Source organism: Cynocephalus volans, chromosome 2 (assembly GCF_027409185.1).
Source record: "Cynocephalus volans isolate mCynVol1 chromosome 2, mCynVol1.pri, whole genome shotgun sequence".
Taxonomy (NCBI): Eukaryota; Metazoa; Chordata; class Mammalia; order Dermoptera; family Cynocephalidae; genus Cynocephalus; species Cynocephalus volans.
Genome location: NC_084461.1, coordinates 168,256,777 through 168,268,278, shown reverse-complemented (window position 1 = coordinate 168,268,278; position 11,502 = coordinate 168,256,777). Strand labels below are relative to the sequence as shown.

Genomic DNA, 11,502 nt, shown 5'->3' with positions numbered 1-11,502 from the left:
TCTCAGCTCACCACTGTGGCTCCCCCACCTGTGGGCACGCCCTCTCTGCCTGGGAAGAGGTTCACTAGGAACCAGCTCAGGGACTGTTGTCCTTGGAGCAGGAAGATGCAGGTCACATCGGGCATGACATCATACTGGCTAGCTGAGGCCGTGAGGACTCCAGTGAAGCCCTCAGCTCCCCAGGAACGCTGCTGAACGAGGATCCAGGGACCTCGAGCGGTTGCAGGTCTTTTGGCAACCTGTCCAACCAGTCCATGGCTGTGGAACTCAGGCCATTGTCGCCAGCCTTTTGCTATACAGAGAATAACTTCACTAGGCTGGGGGCTCAGGGAAGAGAAAGAGGGGGACCTGCTCTTGATCATACCTTGACCCTCCTTTAAGACCTTCAATGGCTCCCCAGCACCTGCAAGAAACAATCCAAACTTCTCAGCATGGCCCTCCCTGGGCAACACTCTCCCCTTCTGCTCCAACTCATGCCACACACACACACACACACACACACACACACACACACACACACACACACACGCACACACAGACCTACTGTGTCAGTCAGGGGACTCCAGAGAAACAGAACCAAGAGGTTGTGGATATGGATGCAAATATGGATAGGAATATGAATATTTGAGGGTACTTCAGAAAGTTTGTAGAAAAATAGAATTAAAAGATAATATGAATCTTTCCACAAACTTTTTGAAGTACTCTTGCATATATAGATGCAGATGCAGATAAAGTTATAGACACAGATATAGATAGATATGAGATTTATTATGAGACTTGGCTCACGAGTTATGGAGGCCAAGGAGTCCTACGATTTGCTGTCTGCAAGTTGGAGAACCAGAAAGGCCTGTGGTTTAATTCAGTGAGTCTGAAGGCCTGAGAACCAGTGGGGAGCCATTGGTTTAAGTCCTGGGCATGAGAACCAGGAGCTCCAATGTCTAAGGGCAGGAGAAGATGGAGGTTCTAGCTCAAGAAAAGTGAGGGAATTCACCCTTCCTCTGCCTTTTTTGGTCAGCCCTCAACACACGTTGGTGAAGGTAGATCTTCCTTACTCTCTCTCCCAATTCAAATGCTAACCTCTTCTGAAACACCCTCACAGACACACCCAGAAATCATGTGTTACCAGCTATCTGGGCATCCCTTAGCCCAGTCAAATTCACACATAAAATTAACCACCACACCCACCCTACACATTGAACTTATTTTGAAGCTGCAAAAAAAAAAAAATACTGTGGGCTCTCCAAAGATACCAAACCATTTCCTGCCACCCATCTTTGAATATATTGTTGTTCCTTGTGCCTGGGTGACCCCCCACACTTGTCTGGCCAGCATCTTTGCAGTTGCAGTGAACACGTCATCTCTTAGGGAGACTCCCCCTGACTCAGGAAGTTGTTGTCTCAGCCCTGTGCTTCCCAAAGCATGTGATAGTGAAAATGACTGAGAACAGCTAGCGGGAAAGTGGAACATGAATCTAGCATTTTAAAAAGGGAACACACAGGGCTGCATGGGGCCTGGAGGACTAGCTTCCTCAACGTGCTAGAGACACAGCAGAGAAGGGTCCAAGATGGGCACAGCAGCCCAGATGGGCACTGCAGCGCCTCAATAAGACCCACTTTCCAAAGTTGCACTCCATGGCCTCTGCTTTATCCTGCTGCTCAGAACTGAGTTGTTAAGTCCTGCCCACACTTAAGAATTAGATCTCTTCCTTCAAGGGAGGAGCATCAAAGCACTTACGGAAGTATTTTTAAAACCACCACGTGAAGCACAGAACACTTTAAAAAAAGTAGTTATATACAAAACCACAAAGAAAACATCAACAATTACAAACAGAAGAAATTATACAGGCCACATTCTTCAACTCCAATGAATAAAAACTGCTTACATAAAGTTTATAGTAATAAACATAACCACTAGACCAAAAATAAAAACCTTCCCAATTATCAGAAGCAGCACATACACGCAAAAAAGCAAAGCAAACACAGACACAGAGTAAAACATAAAAAATCCAGAAGAAGCAGTAAAAACCAATTCATAATATAAATCTGACACAGTATTAAGTCATCAAGCTTTGCTGTCATGATAATTATTACAAATGGGCTAAACTTTCTTAATAAAAGGAAACAACTAGAGATTTGACTGATCAGTGTAAGGGTAGTTCTTGTAACATTATCTGTAATGTTGTAAATAATATTAGAAATAACCTTAAATTCCCTAAAAAATGAGGTGATTAAGTGAATTATAAGTTCTATACAATGGTATATTATACAGCTCTTTAAAAGAATGAAGTAACTATATGTACTAAATAAGACATGATCTTCAAGATATATCATGTTTTTAAAAAGCAAGGTAAGAGTATTTATAGTCTGTAACAATTTTATAGATAAAAAAAGAGATGTGCTTGTTTTTAGAATAGCTCTGGAAATATCAACAATAAACCAGGATTAGCAGTTGTTTATGGAGAGGAAGTAAGTGGTTGGGGGCAGAGGAGAAAGAAACTTTTCACTGTTTTCTCTTTTGAATTTGCTTTATACTCAAGTAAATATTACTAATCTTAAAAATGTATAAATAGCAATTAAAACTTTATTTTAGCTAAAAATAATTAAAATTAAAAATTATAATAAAGAACTGACGAATTGAATTGAATTGACTAATAATTATGTAAGATATTTTAAAAGCCATCAAAGAATTACCTTCAATAATGGCTCTGGTTCTCTAAACTTCCCAGGAACATACTACATAAACTATATCACAGCACAGGAAAAATAGGTAAGGCCATCCACATGCAGTACAAAAGGGAACACTGAAACAAAAGCCTGACCAAGCATAATAAAAAAAAACAGCACACCCACTATGTACATAAGAAAAAAGACTCAAGAAAATACTGTCAGGTTGAAATTAAAGATATTGCAAATGGATTAGATAAACACCCTGATATAAAAACAAGCAAAGAACACAGATAATTCAGAAAAGAAATATAAGAGGACATTGAATACATGTGAAAACATGGTCAACATCACTAGTAAGGAAAGACATGAAAATAGTAAAAAATATTCACAAGCTGTCATTTTTACTAGATTAACAAAGATATGAAAGGTTGAAAACACCCAAGGTTGTATTAGGGTATGAAGAACTGGTCATTCTCATAGACTGCTTACAGCATTTCTGGAGGGCAATCTGGCAATATGTACTTTCATCTTTGACACAGGAGTTTCCCTTCTAGGAATTTACCCTAAGGAATTAGTCGAACAGGACTCTCATAATACATGTATGTACAATAGTGTTCATTGCAGCATTGTTTACAATAGCAACTTGGGCATTTTAAAAATAAATTCTGATATACCATTCCTTGCAGCCAATAAAATTGATGACATAGATTTATATACTGGAAATGAAGCACTTACGGAACGTCCATTTAGTTGAAAAGTTTTGCAGCCACTGCATGCTACGGGTTTCAAGATTATTTAATACCAAAGGAAAATTCTCACTGTAAGTTAATTTTTTAAAAGGCTACAGAAAAATATAGTGAGCTAATTTCTGTAAAACTCTCACACTTTTGAGTTAAAAAATATAGGAAGAAATTGCATCAAAGAGTTTACTAGTATTAACTCTGGATGGTGGAACTCTGGGTGAGCCTTTTTACAAATTTCTGAATAAACATACATCACTTTTATAACTTTAAAAATATTAATCATACGTCTACCCCCAAAACCCGGCACTCTCTGCTGTTATTCAGTTTATTTCCATCTCCACCTTTTCCACCGGGGCGAGAAAGGTGACGGGCATTGTTTTTGCGGGTTCCTCTGGTTTAGGAAGAGTCAACTCCTAATTAGCGCCAAGGGGGCGGGGAACTGACTCCTGATTGGCTGGTGGTGACATCATGCCAGCCGCAGGAGCCAATAGCAGCTCTCGTACCCGTGAAGTTTCTCCAGACCCGGACGCGTGATGAGGCGTCCGCAGCAGCTCCCCAGAAGCGGTTTCCACGCGGGTCGTGGCCGGCCCAGCACGGCGGGCGCGCGCCCCGCAGACCGGGGCCTTGTCGGCTGTGTCTGGTCTGCACATAGCGCCAACCTGGGGTCTCCTGCAACCCTGGCTTCCTCCCCCAGCCCCTCCATTCCGGAGCGTCACCGCTTTGCAGACACCTGTGCCGCTTGTTTTTTAGCAGGTGACCCTGCGTCTCGCTGAGCACGTCCAGAACGCCTGATGACTCAAGGCGATGGCTTTCTGTGGTCCCCTGGTTGTCCCTCCCAGCGATTACGCCCCCTTCTTGTGTGTTGGGCTTCTCCCTCGGAGCCTCGCAGTTCTTAAAACAAAGCCCTGTGTCCAGGATACCTAACAGCCAAATCTAACAGGCCCCCGCTTCCTGAGGGTCACCGTTTCTGACTGTAACTGTGATATTTCTCATTCTAGGAAACAAAGGAGAACGAGGGTTTGGGAAGGGGGAAGAAAACGAAAATCATGTGTAAACACATCTTCCAAAAATATCCATGGTTAACAATATTGGCTGTTCCCTTCAAAAGTATAATAAATTTATAAATTTGGAGTTGCACTGATTATAGTTTTATGTTTGGCTTTAGCCAATTAGGCATTCCCTCATGTTAATTTTTTTTTTTTTTAAGTGGCTTTATAGTACTCCAGTATATGAAATAGAGTATTTAACTCTTCCTCTATTCCTGGATATTTAGATAATTTTCAGTTACTCCCTACTTCAAATGATTCTGTGATGAATAAAGATGGATCTTTTGTACGTTATTTCTTTTTCCATTATATGACTATTTCCCTAAAATGGTCAGCTTAGTAGTTAATCTTTTCTTGTTATTCCAAATTAAATTAAGGTCATTTCATCTAATTTCAAAACCAAACCTCTAAGTATTTTGAATTATGACTATCGGCTTATTCTAATCAATTTAAAAAAAATTCAGTGAAGTTTTGTAGTTCTGTTTTAAAATTTAAATCAAGATAGTTTTATATTTTAGTTGCTATTGTGAATGGAATCTTATTTCCATTATATTTTCTAACTGGATATTGCTGACATAAAAAGTGTTGATATTTATAAACTAATGTCATTTGGATTCACTTTACCAAGTCTCTTACTAGTTCTAGTAAATTTTCAGTTGATTCTCTTGGGGTTCTAGGCAGTTATTAAACCAGGAAACTTCAGTACCTAACAACTTGCCATTTTAACTTTTTACAGCAAAAAAACCTCTTTATATCCTGTTTTATCTTTTTCTCTTAAATTCCTGTCTCAAATTATTGCCAACCCTGTTTTCTTTCTGTTTGGATCTATAGTGTTAGGAACCAGAATCCTTGCTAATGTGGTTCATTTGGACATTTATGTTCAGATGTTTTTTATAAGCAGCTGATTATATCTATCTATCTATTTTTTTAATTGAGAATCTTAATTTTTTGTTTTTTGCAGCTGGTCAGCACAGGGATCTGAACTCATTTTTTTAAACAAGAATATCTGAACAATTTGTATTTTTTGGCATAGCAGCAATTACATTTTATTTTATGGCTCCTTTGTTTTCATTTTTGCTGCATGGACTTTTTTCTCTCTTCCATTTTTTCGTGTTTGGAAGGAATATATGCTGTTTTAAGTCTAGTGTTTTACTGTTCCCTTAAAACAACCTTTTAATATATACTTCTCTCAATAACAGAAGTACAGAGTAAATCAATATTTTATTTAAATTCTGTTACTTTCCATCCCTTTTCCTCCCCATAAGAGAGTTAAGAAACTTTACTTCCCTTGCCTTCAAATTTTCTGGGTTTGGTTAAGATAACCTGAAGTTACATGATCCGACCATTGTTATTAAATTATATTTAACACTGTATATCATCTCTTCCAAGAACAGCTTTTGACATTAACACATATTCAATTAAATTACTCCGAATAGGTTCATTGATGGTGTATTTTCTGAATCCTTATGTTTTTTAAAATGTCATTTTTTTTAACTGCACACAATTTGTGTGAGTATAAAATTCCAGATGATTCACAATCTTTGTTGAAGTAATTTCACCATTATTTGTGTTTTGGTAAACCTGACTAATTTTTATTCCTTTGTAAATTACTAGGCTTGTGTTGTGTTGTTTAGCTTTGTAGTCCTGCATGTTAGTAGAATTTATGTTTTATCCTATAATTCAAAGTATTTGCCATGAACTTGTTTGGAATGTGATAAGCAGCACTTTCCATCTCCAATTGTATCAGTCACTTTAGTTCCAATTTGTTCTGATTTTTTTTCCTATAATTTTTAACTTAGGTTTTATTTTCTGTCTTCCATCTTTTTTTTTTTTTTTTCTCTTTAAAAAAATTTAAAAAGTCCCTCTCCTCTGTCTTCCGGCAGTTTCTCAAATTTGTCTTCCACTTGACTTACTCGTTTTTCTCATCTTACAATCGTCCTTGATGTCTCTGCCATATTTTCCAGCTGCTGTCACCTGCTCAGTCCCCTGAGGTTCCACTTGACCCCACCCACTTTCTCCCTTTCATTTTCACCTCCTCACCTCTTGCTTTCTCTGCTCCTGTTTAAGTGGAGATGGCTTTTTATTGAGGAGGCCGAAGCTCTCCTCTGGGTGCTGCAGGTGACCTTTTTGAGAGATACATTCTTCCACTAAGGCTTTGGGATAATTCTCCCCCTTTGGTCTGTGGCATTTTGTCATGCCCCCATGTTGTTTTTTAATTAATAGACTAGCTCAAAGCAGGTGAAACCTAACCAGATTCTCTTGCTCCACACAAGACCCACTCTGGTGACAATATGCACACTACTGAGGGCAGCTGGGGTGTCCTGGTGCCCAGCACCCTCCCGGCTCCTCTCAGCATCACAGTGGGGTGGCTGCTGCGCTGTCTGGAGTGGGATCTTCTATGCCGGCAACGCTCTTGAAACTACGAAAAAGTGGACTGATCACAACAAAAATGTAAACTTGCACCCTGGTATGGGTCCTTCCGATTTCTGCCCTGATGTTTTGTAGGAATTACCCCTCCCAGGATGCAAGATGTTGCTACCAGTTGCCCTGCTCTTTGCCCCGTTGTTTTCTGGGGCTGGCAGTAACTAAATGGGTATGGCAAGACAAAGGACAGAAAACAGTACTCCTGACGGCTTGGGAACAGGAGAGTTAGGACACGTAAGGAATGGCTCTTAATTAAAATAATGCCCTGAACCCAAATCTCAATAATGATCAGGTGAGAATGGCTGGATCTCACCACCTCAGTTTTTGTTTTCCAAATTCCCTTTCTCCGGGGCGGGGGGGCTGGTTCATTTGTTTACATGGTTTGCATTCACGCAGCAAACATTCACATGCTGCTGATGTCCCTGGAGCCCCAGAGCAGGACTGCTCCTCTAATTCCCACAGCTCACATCAGACTCTGAGAAAGCAGAAGGGAGTGATGCAAGCAGTGGCTTCGGGGCATGACTGTGCGGCAGCAGCAAGATCACCTCCCTGGAACCCCAAAGTCCAACATCAGAATCTGAGTAGCACCCGATCCTCGGGGTCAGATGGCGGGGGACGGGGGTGGGGCGCGGAGGAAGCAGCCGTCGATGTTTCTGGGTGGGTGGATGCTGACAATCCAGCTCCACAGACTCTCTACAGTTAGGGGACATCCCCCCAATTCTGCCATAGGAGGCCATCATCACTTTTAGCTGGTGATGGGCGTTTTCATCTTTTCTTGTATTCGCTGGTACTGGGAGAAACCATGCCCGGGGCCACAAGTTGTATGTTGCCTTTAACTGGATTCGGTGACTTTTCTTCCGTCCTCCTTTTCCCTGACTCTCTGGGTCTTTGGACACCGCTCCTTGCTCCCTCTCACCTCCAACATGTTAGGTTTGCTTCTGTCTCGCTTCCTTCCCCAGCTCTGCCTCTATTCATCCCTCCTACCTCTAACCCGACCCCCTGGCCCATCTCTAAACGGCATCAGTGGCCCCCGGCACTTTGTCCCTGTCTCCTTTTATTCTGGACACGCTCAGTGAGAGCTCAGATTCCTGTGGCCTGGAAAAGACCACTGTGCGATGACACCTGACCCCGCATCTCCTGTCCAGATCCTGGGTGCCAAGCTCTGTCTCTGGAGGCCTTCTCTGCATTTCCACCTGAACGTCCTGCAGACACAACATGGAACTTGCCCGCTCCCTTCCAGTCCCTGCCTCGGGGACAAGCAGCAGCCACTCAAGCCAGAAACCTGGCAGCCATCGGATTCCAGGCTTTTCTCGGCTGGCGCATTCTGTGCACAACACTGCCTGATGATCCCGCCTCCCCGCCTCTTTCTAACCCCCCTTTCCCCTCCAGACCCCAACCTCAGTTCAGGCCCTCATACACCAAACTGCCTCAATGATGACACAGGGATGCTTGCAAACCCCAGATGTTTTCAGGTCTGGGGACTGTAACTCCAGGAGACTTGGGTTTGAGGTCCGGCTCTGTTACTGAGTCATCACGTGACCTTGGACAAGCCTCTTGACCTCTGGAGACTGTCTCACACGGAGGTTGGGTGGCAGTGGGGAATAAAATCAAAAAGCGCACGTGACATGCCATGTAAGTTGACAAGGCAAGCCTCACACACTAGGTACAACGGCTGTAGGGCTGCTTTGGCCCACAGCTGAGTTAGGGGCAGAGGAGCGCCAGCGTGTACGCAGCCCCCTGTATGAGCTGTGCCCTGTGGGGGGCGCTGTCCACACCCCACCTCCCTCCGTCCTCAGGGCTCCATGTTGACGCCTATCCAAACAGCAGGTGAGGACTCAGACTCCTGTCCCTGGCTATCCAGGCCTCCAACCCATTCCATGTGCCTTCACATTCCTCCCGGGTCCACATTGTTCCCAGATTGTCTGTGCTCTGAAATACATTACACAAATCCCAGCTCACCCAAGTATCCATAGAAACCAAAATCGCCCATCTTCCTCAGCCTGTTCCCTGGCAGGAGAAACCCACCCAGTGACACCCACAAACAAGGACAAACAGCAGAGCTTCCCTCTGCCCTGGGCCATCAGACATTAGCAGTATGGAGTGCACCCTGCCCAGCACTGGGGGAAGGAAAAGGGGCAGGGAAGGGGGATGTCAGGCCAGTGTACAGAGCTGCATTTCCTCAGGAAACCTGGAAAGGAGATGCTACAGCATCTGCATCACTAGCAATTAATCGTCTTTGTCCAATCCAAATAACTCCACTGCCATTGAGATCATCTTCCCAGCAGGCACAAGTCACTATTTGACATCATCTTTAATCTCATACATACAAGTACATAAGACATGACAATACAACTTTATTTGCATGATCAGTTATTCATTTTATGAACAATTTTCCAACACCTGCTCCTCTCTAGAATAACCTCTCCTATGCCTAAAACATTATGACTCCATAGTATTCTTTTTTGTCAGGCTCAAAACATGAGGCAAAGCTTCTGGAACAACACCCAAGTTCTTGAATATTGGTCAGCAGCAGCCCTCGGAATCAGCATCCCTACTGTGTGCAAGGCATAGGCTTTTGCTAATGATGCAAACTGTGAATCACAGGATGTTAGAATTGGTAAAAACCTGGGAAAATAACAGGCAAGTGCCCACATTTCCCTGTTTCCTGAAGAGAGGTCGAACGGCTATATCAAAGCCTCTCAGCTATTGAAGTAGCAGTGCCAGGTAAAGAAACAGCAAACTCTCAACTGCTGAGCATGTGCCAGACCCTATTCTGAGTGTTTTACACATTTGCTCACTTAATCTCAGAACCACCTGACAAGGTAGGGACTCCTTTTATCTCCATTCTTCACATGATGAAATTAAGGCACAGAGAGGTTAAGTAACTCCCACAAGGTCACACAGTGATGAGTTAGACTTTAAACCCAGGTTGCCCAATCCCATCTCCCAGCCCCCTAACCACTAGATACCTTTGTGAGAATTGAGATTTTTTTAGAATGTACTTTGAGGTCTCAGGTTTAAGGTTTCCATTTTGCTTTTCATCTTTGTTCTAAAGCCCTAGGGTGAATATTTAAAGAACAAAAAGTGAAATCTACCAGCTGAACTGACTGTATGGAAACATCCAGCGCAAACCTCCCCCTTGAGGAGAGAAAATGATTTTAATAACATTCTTTGAGTTTACTCTTCTTAGTTGTGTTGCTTGGAGATACAGACCGACAGTATCTGCTCTTAGATGACAGCGTATTGGTGGGACCAGAATATACTCCCAAGCAGAGTATATGCTATACATAAATATCTCTGAAAGCATTTTTTTTTTTTAAATGGTAATATAGATCGCCTGCAAGGAGGAAAGCTGAGCGTTTGGGCAGAAAAGGGAGAAAGATTGTTCGAGTACAGTTTGTACCTTTGGAATTTACTGCTGTGTGAATGGATTATCTAATCAAACAACACGCACAATTAAAGCTCCTGCTTGTCCTTCTGTGACTATGTTTTTGTTGCATGTCGGTACGTATAACTCTGAATCCTATTTTTCTTGGTTATTACAACATAACCATTTTCCCACATTACTGAAATTTTCCATAAACAGAAGTTGTATGTACACATCCTTGTTAAAAACCTGAAGAAATCTGGGCACTCCCAACATAGATAACTTATACTTTTCAATTTCTGATTTTTCTTTGGGATTCCTCTTTATTGTGAATCATAGCTTCAACATTGAGAATGTCCCATTTCCTGAAGAATCAGCCAACAGGTATTATGCCTGTACTAGGTTTAGAATAGAGAACTTGGCATTTCTACCCAAACTGCCTCACTGAATCCCCAGCAGCCTGAGGTAGATGTCATAATCCTCGTTCCATGAAGGGCCCAAGTTCAAAAGGCTCAGGTAGCTCCTAAGCTGGATCTGGATCTAAGAATCTGGGATTTGGGCTCGTGCCACCTTCTCCTTACCAAACTGCTGCTGGCTGTTTTATGTGGCTTTCAAGGACAGCTTTTCTGGCCTACAGCGCACACCTCCAACTACACACCCACTCAGTAATCACCTGTTGTGGCCCAGAGGCACCCCTGGATCCAGGCCAGGAAAAGTGAAGATGACACGGCTCCTGCACTCGCAGATCTCCACGCAGAGAAGACAGCACGGTGCTCTTGCAGCAGGACAGACGACACACAGAGGCAGACAGGGCAGAGGCAGCAGGAGCCAGCCAGGCAGGGCTCTTGACTGTCATGTTAAGAAGCTGGGAAAATTCCTGCCACTGCCCCTCACCACCCATGAAGTCACGAAAGACTTCCACTATTCTGATAGTTAACCAGCAATCACACTCTTTTGAGAGAAATTTCATGCTCCATAAGCAAGAAAACAGCCACCACGCACTTAATTCTGACCTACAAATAACTGGTGGCCGAAGTGACAGGGAGCCGGGGGGAAATGAGGGATTCTCATGACATCTCATTTGGTACTCGTAGCCCACCCCCCAATGCACCCACTTCCCAAGTGCTCAGCACAGTGCCTGACACCTTGGGGGGAGGGGAGGGAATAAGCTCAGGCAGGTGGAGTGTGCCCAAGGACACACACCACACCTGCAGTGGTGCCAGTGCAACCAGAACAGACAGCATGATGGACATCAG

General features: G+C 43.1%; 1 protein-coding gene across 1 annotated transcript in view; it reads right to left on the bottom strand.

Annotated features, from left to right (window-relative positions):
• Positions 1-364: 364 nt before the first annotated feature.
• The window catches only part of TRIM35 (tripartite motif containing 35), a 35,830-nt gene continuing 24,692 nt past the window's right edge, over positions 365-11,502 (bottom strand). The window contains exon 7 of the transcript XR_010022636.1: positions 365-403. The gene's annotated coding sequence lies outside the window, so the exon portion shown is untranslated. The remainder of the gene's footprint in view (positions 404-11,502) is intronic.